The sequence below is a fragment of the Pleurodeles waltl genome, chromosome 3_1 (genome assembly GCF_031143425.1).
Source record: "Pleurodeles waltl isolate 20211129_DDA chromosome 3_1, aPleWal1.hap1.20221129, whole genome shotgun sequence".
Taxonomy (NCBI): domain Eukaryota; kingdom Metazoa; phylum Chordata; class Amphibia; order Caudata; family Salamandridae; genus Pleurodeles; species Pleurodeles waltl.
In genome coordinates, this window is record NC_090440.1 from 356,125,135 (window position 1) to 356,143,817 (window position 18,683).

An 18,683-nucleotide genomic window follows, 5' to 3' on the forward strand; every position below is an offset into this window, starting at 1 on the left:
CTGTGCAGGCTTTGTTCCTGGCCAGAGAGTGACAAAGGCACTCACCCCATGTGGCCATAAACTCATCTGGCTGTGGCAGGCTGGCAGAAACTGGTCAGCCTAGCACTAGGAGTCGGACTGGTATTCAGGGGACATCTCTAAGATGCCCTCTGTGAGTATTTTTCAATAAATCCCACACTGGCATCAGTGAGGATTTATTGTGCTGAGAAGTTTGATACCATACTTCCCAGATTTCAGTGTAGCCATCATGGAACTCTGGAGTTCCTAATTGACAGACTCCCAGACCATCTACTCCTTATGGCTACCCTGCACTTACAATGTCTAAGGTTTGGCTTAGACACTGTAGGGGCACAGTGCTCATGCAACTATGCCCTCACCTGTGGTATAGTGCACCCTGCCTTAGGGCTGTAAGGCCTGCTAGAGGTGTGACTTACCTATGCCACAGGGGCGTGCCATGTCGACTTAGTAATTTTCTCTCCACCAGCACACACAAGCTGTGAGGCAGTGTGCATGTGCTGAGTGATGAGTCCCCAGGGTGGCATAATACATGCTGCAGCCCTTAGAGACCTTCCTGGCCACAAGGCCCTTGGGCCCAGGGGTACCATTTACAAGGGACTTATTTACGTGCCAGGGCTGTGCCAATTGTGGGAATAAAGGTACAGTTTAGGAAAAGAACACCGGTGCTGGGCCTGGTTAGCAGGGTCCCAGCACACTTTCAATCACAACTGGCATAAACAAAAAAGTTATGGGGTAACCATGCCAAGGAAAGCATTTCCCTACAGAAGTGCACAAACAGGCCAGCCAAACGGGGGAGCCAGGATAACCAGTTTGTCTACCACTCCTGCTCAGGGGCACCTCCCTCTTCACACATGTCCTTCTGTTGCCAGTGCAGCGCTTACATGGCAAGTAACAAAGTTCCATTGTCCGTGTCATTGCCAGGTATGAAAGTGCAGCAGCATGCACCAATCTTGGTACACACTCCACCCTCCAATGTGGTCATCAAGTCCAAGATATACCAATCTGCCATCACAATGAGACGGATGGCTCTCCTGATTGCATTAAGGCCGGGCTCGGTACTATTTATCTTTCTGAGCATTTCCCACTGTGTAATCTGCAACTAGTAGGCATTTGCTTTTGTCTGCAAGGTGAAGAAAAGTATGGACCCTCCCGCCAATACTTGGGTGTTAGTGAACAGTGTATACTCCTCGCAAATGTCTTGGTATTGAGCTGAGATTAAATAATCAGAAGTTCTTTTCCTTCGCGCCTGATGCAACAGTGTTGGTTTCTTCTTCAGTGGGTGCAAGTACAGTTCAGACACATCTTCTTCAGGGATGACCAGGTTTGGGGTGTGTATGGTGACGAGGGAACAGAGGCCAAGCCATCCAGGGATGAGCTGGGCGTAAGCAAACTTGCCACACTGCCAGTAGGTGTCCAACAGTGTAGAGGTGCCCCACTGCATGCCCGGAATGTGAAGTATTGGGCCACAATCCTCATTTGTGGTTGTAATTTGGACCTAATTCTACACAGGTACAGATGGAGGAAGCATTTAGCTTTCTCAATGGTTATCTCTTGGCATAAGTACAATCTATCTGCGTCTACTGCATGTGTTATCAGCAAACAAACATAACATTACCCGGCTGACGTCTTAAAGCCCACTGTGGTCATATGCTGATATCATGTGTTGTGTAAAAGAGCACTGTGTAGTGCGTGTGGGATGCTGGTGTTGGGTGCAGTGTAATTAAAGGTGATGTCTGTAAAGTCCCTACTCAATTGTGGTGACATTTTCAATGCAGACTCCAATAGATCAGACTGTTCTTTGGAAATACATGGATGCGGTAAAATACCTAGCACCTAGAGAATGTGTAAAGCATGAAAACACATAACTTTAGATCTTGAGGTGATTCAGGCTGAGTTGTAAACCATTTTATTGGTGACAGGAGTTTCTGGGTCAAGAAAAACAGAAAGTCTTTGAGCCAAGGTGTGGTACGGGATCCCGGTGGGGGTATGGATGTGAAAAAGTCCTTAGGGTGTGTTGTGGCTCTTAACCCTGTTGAGTCCGAGAGATCCTTGGAATAGTCTGTGGCTCTTGGTCCTGCTGGGTATTCTGGTGCAGCTGCTGAGAATGTGATGTTAGCCACTCAACTGCAGACCTGTTGAGCAAGAGGTAGGTTTGATGGTTGAAAAGAAAAACATTGCATATCTGTATGTCACCAACTAATCCTTAAGAATTTCTGTGTTTTCCATGAATTCCTGTGGCACCGAAGAGGATCTCCCAATCGGGATACCTGGTTCTGGGAGGAATAGGATATTTTTTATAAACATTTCACATTTACCCATCATCAGGTCACCCACTCTCCATGCCTAGCCAAATATTCATTTCAGAGGTATGCTTTACAGGGTGATTTATGTGTAAACAGGTAGTTTTCAACTTTTAATTGCCGCTATGTCAGCATCACTAGCCCTTTGATGCCCCGGTGTGTGCACAGGGCTGTGTCATTAGCTTAGGGCAGTGTTTCTAGTCTACATGTGTGGGCCAATGCAAAAAAAGAGGCGTCTAGCACTGAACTTCGATCTCTGCACGTGGTGTGCCCCGTAATCCTACCAAGTGGCGCCATGTGTAATAACTATGCCCTTTTTCTCAAGGCTTCCTTTGAACTAGCTTTGGGCTTCTTCATTTGGGTCTTGGGTGTTTCCCTAGACCTCTGAATTTTATTGTTGTGTACTGGTGGGGGACAGAGTGTAGTTCTGTGGCCCCGTTTCTTGATATTGGAATTGCTGCTCCCTTTCAGTGATGTGTGTGAGGCCTTGTGTGCTGCTCGATTGCCAGGCCTGTTTCGGTAGGTGAGTAGTACGGAGCTGCGATGGATGTTTTGGACTCACGTCCCTACCTCCCTCTCCCTCGGACAATATCTTTTTGGGCCTACTGTTCCCGGCTACTGTTGGGGAACCCTGAAGGTAAGGAGGAGGAGGTAAAATATATCGTAGTGTGGAGAGCTGGGGCAAGGCTGGGAACTTGTCAGAGTTTTTCCCACATTTTGGGAATGGACTGGGGTGACTGGATATCCCAATGAACCCCTTTTCTACTGACTTGATGATAGCTATGTGGTGCCCCGTTGGAACTTATGCGTGCACTGTGAGCGTTATGGTCTCTGTTACCCCAAGCGCACAAAGCTTGGCTCCTGACATTGGATGGCAGATTTGTTTTGGAGCAAAAATGGGGTCCCAATTTGACTAGGGGGCCGCTGAGGGCACAATTGCTGCTGGAGCTATGCAACAAAGACATTCCAGTCCCGTCTGGGGTCTTAGAATGGGGACCTTTTAATTTAATAATTGGAACTGGGGTGGCTGCCTTTTAAGTGGCAGGTGAGGAATCGCCCAGCCCCACTCAGTCAGACTGCCTTCCTCCTGGGGTGTGTCCGGCTAGCCCTGCACAAGGGGACCAGCAGCGGAGCAGGGCCCAGGCTCTGGTGGGCACCCTAAATGAGTAACTTTGGTGAGGATTCCCTATCAACAGCCATATAGCAGCCTGGATGGAGGACTCTGGCGAGGACACCCCGGTCGACAGACACTGAACAACCCTGAATGTCCCCAGGTATGAGTAAATGTTGAAATCCCTAATTATATTCTCATTTGTCTTTTATGTTGAATTCTACTGCAGTGAATTTTTAAGATGTGCTCAGAATGTATACTTTTGTTCCGGGGTCCTAGAGCGTACTGCACATTTGGGTTCTGTGTCTGTGTGAAAGTAGTGCTTCCCCAAACGGCTACCCCTCACTTCCGTGCTGACCCCGGTCCATGTAAGGCCTAGTTCTCCGGCTCCTGATGCCATGCGCTGGTCCAATTACCTGACCCCTGCTGCGGTGGTGTAGCACTGGACTCATTTTTATGCGGCTGAGTATAAGGTGTGGCAAGGATTCCCTGGGCCTGATTCTGTGCATGGGAGTTTTGCATGACCTTCCTATGACTCATTGACTTCTGCACGTGGTGTGCCTTTAGTCAGCATCTGTCACCCATGTGGCCCATTCTATGGCAAAAGTAGCATTTTATGGGGTTTGGCTGCTGCCAGCCACCCTGGTTTCCATCACTGTAGACATTTTAGAACCACCAGGGGCCCTGAGGTGGTTTTCTCTTTGCAACTGGTGCCATTTGCATGCTTGAGCCAAACAATGAGGGCGGTCTTTCTTAGCTTATGTTGGACCATCTTAGCATTGTTCCTCTGAGTCTGTTCTTGCCTCTCCTTTTCTTGTTTCATCTTACGGAAGTGCAGTATATGTGCTTGTATTTTTCACCTGGACTTAGTTTTCAGCCCTACCATGCTGCCCAAACCACTTTGCATTTCAGTGGGCAGCCCCTTCTTGAGGATGTTGTTGGAGAAAATGACTTGAGGGCTCATATCTGCCCATGGCTGCCCTGTCTCCTGTCCCCACTGTTCTCTTATCCTGTCTAGGAAGTCTACTATGGTTTCCGCCATCAACGCACCTACACCTGGGCAGTCAGGGAATAGTTCCCTCAGGGCAGTCCATGTCAGGTTCCTGAATGAATTAAATGCGTATCTTTGTGCTCCGAATTAGGCAGCTCAACTTTGGAATGCAGGTGAACACCATGTTGGTCTTCTCACTGATAATGCTACTTACCAGACTCTTGACATTGCCTATTGCTAGGGTGATCCCGCTGGATTCTTCTCGAAGCATGAAATCCATTTCCCGGCCCCATCCAATAACAGCAGTAGCTTGGCTTTTGGTCCCTCTTTGTCAATCTGAGCCCAGGGCACATAGATGGTCCCTGATGTGCCCTTCTGTAGTAGTGGACATAGCTTTGTTTTGGACATATCAACTGGTTTTGTTTCTACGTAGCATTCCAATCTCGTCAGACACTCCTGCATGTGAGGGATGTTCCCTCTGTGTCTGATGCAGTCTTTGGCAATCGCTATGTCCTGTGGTTCGAAGGATCCCTCCTCTGGCCAGGGTCTATTGCATTGATCACTTTTGTCGTTCCAGCAGACTAGCAGGTGGCAAAAGAGGCAGGAGAAGAATTCTCCTTCCTACTGAGATACTATGGCCCTCATTATGACATTTGCGGTCAGGTGACTGTCACGCAGGCGATGGCGGTAGTACCGTCGCCAGGCTGGCAGTAATGACTGCCAAATTATGACCTTCACGGGGATCCCTCCCATAGACAGCCAGTGTACCAGCCCAACCGCCAGTGCCACTGACCACTGACCACGTCGGTAGCCACGTACAGGCAGGCAGAAGACAAGGATCCACCCACCATATTATGACATAGCAGACCGCCAGGATTTCCGGGGCACTAGCACCCCCACCAATATCCTAGTGGAAACACGTCATATAAAAGGAGACACTCACCTCCAAGGATACAGAGGATTCCGCGGCCGCCATGGAAGCAGAACTGGAAGTCTACCCGATGCTGTACCACGCAATGGTCGTCCAGGAGCACCAACGCTGACGAAGATGACGACGGTGGATACAGCCGCTTAGCACACAAGGGAGGGAAGGGAGAGTGACGCACACACACATGCACAACACACACCATACACACACACCCAGAGCAATCTGCTGTGTAAATCGACAGCAACAGAACCCAGGAGCAAAGAAAGCTAGGACACATACCTCTGATAATCCAGAGGGCAGGCAGGTACTTCAGGGGGTGGGGGGCTGTTTTCTTGGGAGAGGGGTCCTTGGGCTTGGGTTTCGGAGGGGGCGTATCCTTGCCCTTCTGGGTAGGGGGACGGAGGAGTGGCCTTGGGACGGGGGCTGGAGTGCCATTTTTGTTCCCCTTAGTGACGGGGGAACTCTTAGGGGGATGTACTGGAGTGGAATGAGAGGTGGAGGGACTGGGCGGGGGAGGGGACTCTCATCTTAGGGGGCAGGACTGGGGTTAGGGAAGAGGTCAAGGCAGGAAAGGAAAAGCTTCTTAGGACCAAAGGGGCGGGTGTTGAAGGAGGAATGGGAGTGGAGGTAGAGGAAATGGTCGTAAGAGGAGGTATGCCGCACTCTGGTGCAGGTGCATGGACAGTGTGTGAGGTGGATGGCTGTTGGGTGTCTGAGTGGGAGCGTTTGTGTCTTTGGAGAGGTGGCAGGGTGGGGTGGGACAAACGGGATGTGTGGGTGTATGTTGTGGTAGTGTCTGCAAGTGAGGTGGGCGTGCTGCATGAGGTGGTGATGGTGGTGATTGCACATGTGGTGTGTGGTGTGTGGGGTGCATGTCTCCGGGTCTGGTATTGTGACTGTGGGCAAGGCTGTACAGGTGGTAGGATCTGGGACTGATGATGCAGTGAATGCAGGTATGATTGCTGCTGGGACTGTGAGGGAGGAGGAGGGGGGAGACAGTGGAGGCAGTGGCTGTTGTTGTTATGTGTGCATCTGTGTGTTGGATGTGTGTGTGCCTGTGGACTGAAGTGTGGTGCCTGTGTTTGTCTGTGGAAGTCCTGTCTGTTGTTTTGGGTGCATGCTTGTCAGAATGTGTGCATGGGATGGGTTGCGGGAGAGGAGACGGGCTGGGAAGTGGTAGCTGACGGGGGGACGGACGAAATTGGGACACTGGATGCCATCAGAGAGGAGGCCAGAGCCTGAAATGATCTCTGTAGGGCCGCCAAGCCACCATGAATGCCCTCCAGGAAGGCATTGCATTGCTGCATCTGGGAAGCCAGCCCCTGGATGGCATTCACAATGGTTGACTGCCCTACAGAGACGGATCTCAGGAGGTCAATAGCATCCTCACTGAGGGCATTAGGGCAGACTGGGGCTGGGCCTGAGGTGCCTGGGGAGAAGGAGACACCCAGCTTCCTGAGTGAGCGGGCACGGGCAACTGGGTGGGGGGCTACTTGGAGGGTGGTGCTGGTACTGGCGGTGGTGGAAGATCTTGTAGCTGGGGTGGTCCCAGAGGGGTCCGCCACCACCAGGGAGCTTCCATTGGAGGAGGAATCTGAGTCGTATGTCCTTGCTCCTGTCTCCCCCGTAGTGCTCCCCTGGACCTCCGTTCCACTGGATCCCTTGGTGTCGGTGGACTCTGCCTCCTGGGTCCTGTGGGTTGCAGTTCCCCCACTCGCCGGTGCCCCTGCTCCTTCTCCAGATGATGCTAATGCACACATGGACAGGAAGACAAAAGGAGAGGAGGGAGAAAGATAGGGAGCACAGGGTCAATCACAGCACCAACAGGACAATTGACATACACATCACATTCATTCCTTGGGACATATATTGTGCAGTATGGACCACTGCGACAAACCATTGCCTAGGTACCACAGCAGGAAGGAACCCAAACACTACCATCTGAACTCCTACTGGACCCAACTAAGACCTGTGTGCCATGGCATGCTAGCTATCTAGCAGGACCAAAAATGCATATCACCCTACATAGCTAACCAGGACCACGCAGGAATGGCTAAGCCGGCATATTGGGCCATCCACTGACTACAACCTTGCATCCAAATCCCATTGCAGGTAACCAAAATATGTATACCACACACTCCGTACTCACCCCTTTGTGTCTGCTGTGCTGCCCTCAAACACCCATCCAACTCAGCAGTGGCCACCACCAGTATGTGGGCCATTAGGGGGGTCAGGCTCTGACAGGCACCCCTCCCTCGTTGCAAGGCCGTCCCCAGCTGGGCCTCCGCAGTCTTCTGGGCGCAGCGTCACAGGTCCTCCCACCGTTTCCTGCAGTAGGTGCTCCGCCAGCTTTGATCCCCTGGGTACCCACGTCCTTGGCGATGGCACACCACAACCCCTTCTTCTGATAGGCGCTGAGCTGCAGAGGAAACACAGACAGAAGGACACCATGAACCATACAATCCAGCCTGTCACACAAATGGCCTACATAATGCATTTGCCCCTCATCAAGCACCCACATGATCTGTACCTCTGCATTCACACTGCCTGCAGCCATACCCCCGCAAATGACACACTGCCATCTCACACATACATATACATGCAACCATGTTGTATTCAATGTACCGATGATATACTCACCTGTTGGTCTGGAGGCCCATACAACTGCCCATACAGGGGTAAGACCTCATCCAAAAGCTTCTCCAACTCCTCTGTTGTGAAGGCTGGGGCCCTTTTCCCTGTGCCATGGGCCATGGCAGGTTCCAGACATAGGTCACAGCAGCACAAGCAGTGGAGATGTATCACCGTTGAAAGGCAGGAATCAAGTGAAGTTGTAGAAAGAAAATTGCAATCAGATCTACAGCGGTGAACACCGTCACCATCAGCGTTGATCATCATTGGTTCCTGTACTCCATAGAGCCCCATGTTAGCCAATGAGGAATTGCACAGCGGTGCAGACCGCCTTCCGCCATGATGCCTAACGTCAGTGGAGTGAGGTCACTTCCACCTGTCCCTGCATACAGAACAGGCAGTTGTCATTTCCTACTGCTAGTACTTATGTCTTGAAATTATATGTGTGTCATTGGTGTCAACTGTAAACACTTAGACAAGTCTATTGTCCTACATACACACATGTGTACTGTTGTGCTGTGTGTCCATAGGTCCTGATGTCACACCCACTTCACTTTTGGCTCACGTAGATACTTACAACTGTGGAGGAATGGGAGGAGGAGGCAAGCACCCGTGTACAGACCACTTGTGGACTTGGCGACACTGGAGGACCGGCACATCATACTCACCTATCATCTGGACAGGGCCACAATCGCAGAAGCATGTGCCCAATTGGAGCCTGATTTGATAACTGCTATCCGTAGCACCACAGCAATTCCCCCTTGTGCAACTGGTTCTTTCCAGGTGACTGTGGGCTTGGCTGCAGGAATGTCACAGCCAGTGTTCTCGAATGTGCTTGGAAGGGTTTTGGCTGCCTTTCTCAAATACATAAGCAGCTACATCACATTCCCCCAGGTGGATGGTTTGCCCACTGTGAAGGCTGGATTCTACGCAATGGGACGCATACCACATGTGATTGGGGCCACTGACGGGACACTGAGGACAGTGAGGAAGAGGAGGTAAATGTGGACAACAGGACAAATATCATCCAGCCAATGACACTCAGGTAAGACTGTTGACCAATACATGTCTCCATTTTAGTAATGTGCTGTGTGGCTGTTGTGTTGTGCAACTCATAACCTTTGCATCCCAATTGACTGTCACCTATGCCTTCCCTTATTGCAGATGTTGGTTTGGTCACAACAGTGTACTGATGTTTTGTCAACAGACTGCTGGAACACATTTGTTGGTGGATTAACACATTAGAGGACATTTACACAGGTTAATGAAGTTGAAAACATTGTATATTACTCTAGTTGTGTTCAAGGGTGTTTATTTGACTTAGAAATATACAATGGAAAGTGCAATGGAGTGGGGTGATGGTTGGGAAAAGTCCAGTGTAGTGGGCCAGTCTGTTGATAACACAGGTCCGGTGTCTATGGGGCTATAAGTAGGGGAGCAATAGCAGTCCAAAGTGAACAAGGTGAATCAGTGGAACAGAAGGGGGACATTCTGGAGGGGCTCATTTCCTGGTGGTGGTCTTGGCAACTGTCTCTGGTGTCTGTCTGGGTCGCAGGGGACTTTTGCGGGGTGGTTCAACTTCTGCAGGGGGAGGAATGCTGGTGGCCTGTGAGTCCTGTGGCAGGACCTCCTGTCCACTTGCTGCAGCTCATGTGGAGAGCTGGTCAGTACACTAGCTGGTGGAAGGGGCTTGCTGGTGTGTTGTGTACTCATGCATGTTGTTCGCCATGTCACTCAGCACCCCTGCAATGGAGGCCATGGTGGTATTCAAGGCCTGCAATTGTTGCATGACGTCCTGGTGGTGTTTGTCCTGCAGCCGCTGGTTCTCCTGCATGATGTTGATCACCTGACCCATCCTGTACTGGGATTGTTTGTATGCCGCCAGGACATTTGTGAGTGCCTTCTGGGCAGTCGGTTCCCTGGGCCTGGCTTCCCCTTGCACACAGCTGTCCTCCGACTGTCCCTGGCCCTCTGTGCCTGTGTCCTCGGAACGGTGTGCCCACTCCCACTTACACAAGGACCCTCATCATCTTGCCTGTGTGGTGTCGGCTCGGGTCCCTGTACAGGTGGGCACACAACTGATTGACGTGTCCTGGGGACAGAGGCTTAGCAGTGTTGGCTGGCTGCTGTGGTGTTTGAGTCTGGGGGGGTCCTGTGGTGGACTGGCTGTGGGATGTGATTGCCAACTGACCTGTGGTCCCAGATGGACCAAGGAGTTCATCCAGATCAAGTCCTCCAGAGTTGCTGTCATCACTGAGGGCATCTTTTATTGAGGGACTGGGTTGCCGTGGCACCTCCTCGTCGCTGACGTTGGCTGGTGCACCTGTGGGGATGTAAGTGATATGTTAGGGTGATTGTTTGTCACATATTCCGCATTTCTAGCTTTCCATATGGGTTTGGTGTTGTCCTCCCACCTTTGGTAGTGGATGGCGATGGACTGTGGGATTGGTAGGTCTCTATGCTGTCCATGCATTGGTGGTGGGTGTCCATGTAGAGCTGGGAGGGATGTGCCTGCAGTGGGCATAGCATGCAGGGGTAGACATTTAGGTGTGGAAATATGGGGTGGTGCACTGTGTGGGATGGGGTGGGTTGTAGGGAGTCAGAGCGAGGGGGTGACATGGCATGCAGGTCTGGGTGGTGGTGGGTTGGTAATGGTGACTCACCAGTGTCCAGTCCTCTGGGTATTCCAGTGAGTCCCTCAGGATGCAGTATTGCTAAGACTTTCTCCTCCCTTGCTGTCAACTGTAGGGGAGGAGTTGGGGGTCCACCTCCAGTCCTCCTGATGGCGAGCTGGTGCCTTGCTGCAATGTAATGCACCTTCCCCCGTAGGTCATTCCACCTCTTCCTTGTGCGTGGCATTGTTCCCACAGCATTCTCCCTGACCACGATCATCCGCCTTAGCTCCATCTTCCTGGCAATGGGGATCTGCTGTACCTGTATTCCAAACAGCTATGGCTCTACCCTGACTATTTCCTCCACCATCACCTGCAACTACTCATCAGTGAAACGGGGGTGACTTTGTGGGGACATGAATGTTGTGTGTTGTGTGTGTCGTGCAGAGGTTGATTTGTGATTTGGTGGGGTGAGTGATGTGTCACAGATGAATGGGTAGTTGTGGAGTGTGTGTGCAGTTATCACTGAGATTGGCATGGCAAAGTGTGGCGGTCTTCTCATGTTTGCAAAGGTTTGTGGATGATGTGGGGGGGGGGTTTTATAGTGCTTTTGGTGGGGTGTGAGGTGTGTGTATTTGTGTCAGGTGTGGGTTTTTTGTTCTGGCCAATGTTCTCTTGTTTTGTTTTTGGGTGGCCATTTTGGCCGTGGCGGTGTGCTCTCCCAATTGTTTACCAGCGTTGAATATCCACTGTGGTGATTCGTGGGTCATTATTTGAAGGGCGTTGTTTTGGTAGCATAACGGTATGGGTGCTATTTCTGACAGTTTATCGCGTTCATTGGGTCTGGTGGATTTGTAGTTGTGGCTGGTTTCTGTTGGTTTTGTGTGTGTGTGGCATAATCTGGTGGACGGATGTTTGCCTCCGCGGCGGTATGTTGGTGGCCGTCACCGCAGCGGTATTCGGAATTTACTGCCAATGTCATAATGAGGGCCTATGTCTCTTGGGGTCAGTCTACCTGTCCTGCGCATTCAGGGGAGTAACGGACATCCTGGACGCTGCTCTTCTCGTGTATACGCAGTGGTGCCATTTTGGTACTCCTTTGTCTGTGCTGGGTATGCACTAGGCTGCCTTGGTCTCTAATTTCCTGGTCAGGCACTTTCTTTTGCTGGTGCTCAGGTGTGCCACAGACACCAGTCAAAAGTTTCCCTTCTGGTTCTCTCTCAGATTCCTTTGTGACTATGGGTCTGTACCTACTCCCGCTTTCCTCGGGTGGAGGGTGCGCTCTCTATTCTCTCGTTGGGCCAGAGTGTAAGCTAACACTCTCTCACCTCAGTTTGCACCTTTCCTCTGACTCCCATCTAGATCGCCTTCTTCGTTCAGAACTATGTGCTATCCTAGGTCAGGACCTGTTTTTATGCTCTCTGTAGTTTCCTCGGCTACCTGAGCGTAGCCCCACCTCACTGCCAAATCTCGATGGACTGGGACCTATTTCTTCACTCTCGCTAGCTGTCTCGCTGCCAAGACCGCTAGAAACCTCCCTTTCGCTCACATCTGCTCCCTGGAACCAGCAACAGTGTAAGTGTGCCTTGCTGCGGAGGCTTGGTACATCGACCATGGTAGAAGGGGGAGCAAGGTGTCAGGTTTCAGGGTTCTCTAGTGCTGGACTAGAATGGTGCAGGGGGTGTTGGTAACACAAAAAGATGATGGACGGAGTGTTGAAACTTTTCAAACACTCACCCCCAGTCACAGATCTGGGTTTAATCCATCGTTCTTTTGCTCACCATGCCACCCCAGTCACATGCAAATCAGTCTTGAGCCTGTTCCCCATGGGAACAGTCCAGCCCGAACTCCCAAGCCAGGTCCTCCATGGACCGTAAACAAGCATCCTAGGACCCGTTTCAGGCGATGTTGGGGCTGTGTGCATATCAGTCTTTCATGCATAGGTCTGGAGTTCGGTAGGGGCTCCTTGACATCTCTCGACTGGCAGGCAGTGTATCCTAAGGCAGGTACAGCAGGAGTCAGGGAGAGTCCCTCCATACCTACATATGGCGGGGGAGGTGCAGATGCCTTGCTTGCTTATGGTGGGTCAAGGTTATCTGCCTGGTCTTCCTCAAAAATGGCCCAGGGCTCTAACAATGCTTTCTTTTTGTCCATCTTTTGCCCGGTATATTTTGTTTGTACATATGTCCTTGTGTGTGCAATTATATTAGTGTTGAAGGTTTGAAGGTTCTCTCTTTTGGCCAGGGGAACGTGTGTGTCTTTGTATGTGCGTGTAACTCGTGACAGTGCTTGTTAGGCTTTTTAGCCTGAATGGGGAACTTATGTTGCATGTGCTCTAAAGGTGATCCCCTGGTGGTATTTGGATAGTCTTTTCAGGGGATAGTTACTCTGCTAGGTTTATGTTCTTTAGTTTTTTTTATGTTGCATGCTTTCTGTCTTTCTCGGGTTTTCTTTTTCTAGTTGCTGCTTTTCTGTTTTTATAGATTTTTAATTTTTTACTCTGGTGATGGAAGAACGTTATTCATAGATGCTTCAAGATAAAGGTTCAACATACAAATGCATGAAGAATCACGATCCTAGGAAAAGTGCAATTGTTAGTTCACACCAGCCTGCCATCTGACGACAATATAGCGAGCCTTACTTTGGCATCAAACAACAATTTGTGTGAATCAACAATATCTTCATTTATACATTAAACTTGACAAAGAACACAACATTATACATTTAAGAAAAACACAGTCACATTGGTCCACAGGCATGACAATATCAAAACAACACCATTTCAACTGGCAGGGGAGATGCTGAATAGGCCTCAAAAATCAGGGGAAGGGCCCGCCCACAATACCTTAGCCCTTCCCACTCCTAACACATGGTATCCTGTGACCACAGGAAGCTCTGCACTGCGGGAGATCAGGGAAGCCTGATAATGTGTTTTTTAATAGCAGCTCGGGGAAACAACTGCAACAATTTATGTGGAGAAAGAAAGGACTTACTTCAATGACCACAGACCCTTCTTGGCAAAACACAGCTATCACACTCAGGTGTCCTGCGTGCCATCTGTGTCACACCCAGCGGTCAAAGCGAAGCACACCTCTCACTTATTTCAAATACCACCAGTGTTAAGAAACCAGTGGCACTGGGAAGACCAGGATAGGCCTAATAAGATTGAGCTGTGGGCCCTATATCACACCCAGAGCCTATGCGTACCAACTGTATCACGCCCAAGGGTACTAGCGAAGGCACCTCTCAAAACAGAGAATTGGCCCCATGTCACACCCAGAGCCTTTTGTGTACCATTTTTGTCACACTCAGCAGTCCAAGCAGCCAGAAATCCAAAAACCTCTATTACACCCAGAGGTCAAGCGTACTGTCTGAGGTATGCCCAGCAGTCCAAGTGATTACCCTTCTTGACGCTAAAAATCAGGAAAGTGAGTTCTGCAGATTATGCTTTTTTCTAGTTTGCCACATGTAAAATGCTAAGACTAAGGCTCTGATGTGTTCTCTTACCCCGTCACATCAGTTTCAGGACGGACCTCCGCTCCTCTGATTTAGCAGAACTTTCCATTAACGGCGGCATCTGCTCACCCTTCTTGTTTGCACAAATGTGAATCTGTGGGCGGAGTCCCCTTCTTTTGGTGGCAGTCGAGTTTGAAGAACCAATCAGCTTCTATCTGGATCCCAAAATGTTGCTCGAATGAGGATTTACCTTAAAAAACAAGAGGCAAGAGGTGCCTGGCAAGACAGAAAACCATTTGTTTAATTAAACATTACAGCCGGGAGAGCAGTTATAGCACCAGGGGCTGAGGACTGTCTCTCGTAGTACACTGAAATGAAGCATGTTTTATACATTTCTCTTGGAGCAGTAAAGTCATAAAGCATTCTTTCCCTGGTGAAAATTTTTAACAGTTGACAAGGAGTCGTAGATACAATTTCCAGATTGGGAATGCAGGTGGGCCTCGACCTGGTATGGACACTATGTCGGCCAGTGAGTACGTGTCCAGATGTCTAGCCTAAGAGGTGTGTGTCATTGCATGTGCTGTGTTCTGATTAGCTTAACTACATGTGGCATCTAATGTTATGGTGTTTTGGAAATTAATGCGTCCCACTGCCATTTCTGCTTTATTGAGGTCAATGTCTGGGGACCATTGTAGTGTTACTGCCTATCTGTGGCATCTGATCTAAGCTTGTGTGTTTGGCTGTTGGCCAAGTGCTACCCCAACTGCGACCTGTTAATCATTAAACTTCAGGCCTGGGTCGCAGAGCCTGCCATACCATGTATCTATGTGCTGGGGTTGACGGAGAGTTCATGACAAGGGAAACTAACAGGGGTAATGTGACTTTGTGTATGAATATGTATTGTTCTTGTATAACGGTGTCTTGTTGTTGTGTGTATTAATTAATCAGCTATCAGCCCACATTTCTCCTGCCTTCCATTCTGTGCCATATAAATCACTCACCATCTAAGCTTCACAATATTAAAATAATGAGACTTCAGAGACTTGAATAATCCTGCCAAACAGTTACCTATACTGTTTCAGTTAAAGCAAGGCAGGGAGAATATGTTTGCTCCAAAAGTTACACCTCCTTTTCAGGTGGTTATGAAAAGGAGATGTAACTCCTTTTTACTGGTACAGATTGAAGGCACAAAGCTTTCCCAGGAACATTTGTCCTTAAAGACAGGCAAAAAAGAATGTGGTCATTAAACATACCTCTCTGAACTTCCACGACAAAGTGGTGGTCAAGATAAGAGAAATTAGGGATAGCATGTTGTCTTATCTATTAAAATGGGAGGGCAATGGTTCACCATAGCAACCGTCTATGTTCCTAATGAGAAACCAGAATCATTTCTGGTCCAAGCACTCACAAATATATATTACTAACCTCAGACTCAGCCACTATGGTGATAAATATTAACCTGGATAGGCCTAGTCAATATTTTGGTCAAATAGGGGCCCTCTTCCCTAAGGGATTAGCCTGGCTGAAGAAAAGTGGTGTTTAAGACCTGGCAAGGCACACACACCCTATCCAAAGATATTATACATTACTTTCAGCAGGCCACAAAGCCTATGCATGAATAGAGGTCTTTCTAGGTACACCAGCACTGAAAGCAAATGTTCTTTATGTAGAAATAGAACCCACATCCTTGTCAGATCATGCCCTGATGTCTACTGTCCTTCAAACAAAGAGTGAGAGACAGGGGCCCTTACCTGAGAGGTTGAGAGATGGCATTATACAGCAATAAGCAAATACTGTAGCAGGGAATGTTCTCATTGGTCACTATATGCAAGATAACGACAGAAGGGAGATGTCTGTGGGGGCAATTTGGGAGGCACTGAAAGGGGTGGAACGAGAGAAAGTGGCAGCTATATCAGCTAGCGAAAACCAGGCTAGAAGGGCACACCGAACAGACTTGGAGAAACCAATGAGGGAGCTGGAAAACATTCATAAAGAACTGGGGCTCACAAGTTTGGGGCCAAATAAGACACTGAACACACCTAACTCAAACTCATAGACAGAGCCAGATATGAGTTTCTCTATTTGAAACATAGATTTTATAAAGAGGGCAACAAATGGGGAAAAGACTAGTGCATAATATGTGATCTGAAGTGACTAAAGATAGAGGGCAATCCATCACAGACTTTAAACATATGGCGGGCAAAAGGGAGTGTACCAATTGCTGCAGTCTTTGAAGACTTTTACCAAGCCGTTTACTCATCAAAGGCTCATAATAATAAAGGAATTGTCCCATACCTAGAGGAAACACATGTAACTAAACTGACTTCATTACAGGCTGAGATCCTTAAGAAACATATCTGAATTGAGGAAGTAATATCTGCCACTAAAAGGCTAAAACTCCTCAAAATCCCAGGCCTTGATGGCCATTATAGCATAAAGCTTTCTGTCAAAGCTTAACACCGATTCTTACTTAGCTTTTTAACTGCTTTGTTGAAATGGACACTCCCTCGATCCATGCTGGGGTTTCAATATCAGTCATTCCCAAACCAGGGAAAAATAAGCAGTTCTGCTACTCATACAGACCTATCTTACTGATCAATAAAGATGTCAACCTGTTTGATCCTGACTGCTAGATTAAATCCTTACATGCTCTGTTAGACCTGACAGCCTTAGGGTGGTCACCCCCAACTTTCTGCTTGCCTCCCTCCACTTTTTGACACTGTTTCTGCTGGTTTTATGACTCTGCGCCCTTTACCACTGCTAATCAGTGCTAAAGTGCATATGCTCTCTCCCTTAAAGCATGGTGACACTAGCTCATATCCAACTGGCATATTTAATTTACTTGTAAGTCCCTAGTAAGGTGCACCAGATGTGCCTAGGGCCTGTAAATTAAATGCTACTAGGGGGCCTGCAGCACTGGTTGTGCCACCCCACCTACGTAGCCCCTTAACCATGTCTCAGGCCTGCCATTGCAAGGCCTGTGTGTGCAGTTTCACTGCCACTCCGACTTGGCATTTAAAAGTACTTGCCAAGCCTTAAACTCCCCTTTTTCTACATATGTCACCCATAAGGTAGGCCCTAGGTAACCCATTGGGCAGGGTGCTATGTAGGTAAAAGGCAGGACCTGAACAGGGGTGTTCTAAATGTCCTGGTAGTGCAAAACTCCTAAATATGTTTTACATTGCTGTGAGGCTTGCTTCTTTCATAGGCTAGCATTAGGGCTACCCTCATATACTGTTAGAGTAGTAGATTCTGATCTGAAAAGGTAACCAGGTCATATTTAGTGTGGCCAGAATGATAATATAACACCCTAGTAACTGGTGAGGTTAGATTTAATATTACCATTTTAGAAATGCCCCTTTTAAAAAAGGAGCATTTCTCTGCACTTAAAATCCTTCTGTGCCTTACAGCCTGTCTCCAATCCACGTCTGGGCTGGGCTGGTTGACAGCTCCCTTGCGCATTTCACCTAAACAACCACAAACACAGGATGCTCAGTCACACCTGCACACATCTGCATACTGAATGGGTCTTCCTGGGCTGGAAGGGCGGAGGGCCTGACACTTACATTTAAAAAAACAGTGGCCTGCCCTCACACAATGGACTGCCAAACCCCCTACTGGGACCTTGGCAGACAGGATTGTACTGAAAGGGGGCCTTGTGCACTTCAAAACCACTTTTTGAAGCCTTCCCCACTTCAAAGGGATTTTTGGGTATATAAACTGGTTCCCTGACCCTACCAACTCAGACGCTTCTTGGCAAAGACACTCTGCACCAGAACCTGCAACCTGCCAAGAGAAGCTGCCTGGCTGCCCAAAGGACTCACCTGGACTGCTTTGCTGTAAAGGACTGCTGCCTTGCTGTTGCCCTGCTACTTTGCTGGCCTTTGGCTCTCTGAGAAGTGCTCTCCAAGGGCTTGGATTGAGCTTGCCTCCAGTTCCTGAAGTCTCAGGGCCAAAAAGACTTCATCTCTGCAAAGAAACTCCTTGTTCGGTGAAAATCGACGCACAGCCTGCCCAGCGGTGAGAAAATTACTGCATCGCCAAACTGGAACGATGCAGTCTGGCTCCCCGAGTGGAGATCGACGCAGTGCCAGCATTGCGACCGGAACTTCAACGCACAGCCCACCAGAGTGACGCATCGCCGAGCCAGAGATAATTTAATCAGATAAATATTCTATATTTTTCTAAACCTGTGCTGTGTCTTTTTGTGGTGTTCTCACTGTGTTATTGCATAATTTATTGCACAAAAACTTTACACATTGCCTTCTAAGTTAAGCCTGACTGCTCAGTGCCAAGCTACCTGAGGGTGGGTACAGGATAATTTGGATTGTGTGTGACTTACCCTGACTAAGACTGTGATCCCTATTTGGACAAGGGTGTATACCTCTGCCAGAGACCACATTTCTAACATGCCTCATTTGGTATACTCAGATCAAGGTGGGTGTATACAGCACAGAAATTGTGGAGATAATACTAAACACATTTACCATTGTATACAGAACGTGGATAGAAATAAGAGAGAGAGTGAGAGAGAGAGCGAAAGAGAGAAAGATAGAGAGAGAGAGGGAGGCCCTGCTTATTTCATTTGATGCCGAAAAAGCATTTGACAGGGTCCACTAGACCTACCTCATCAGCA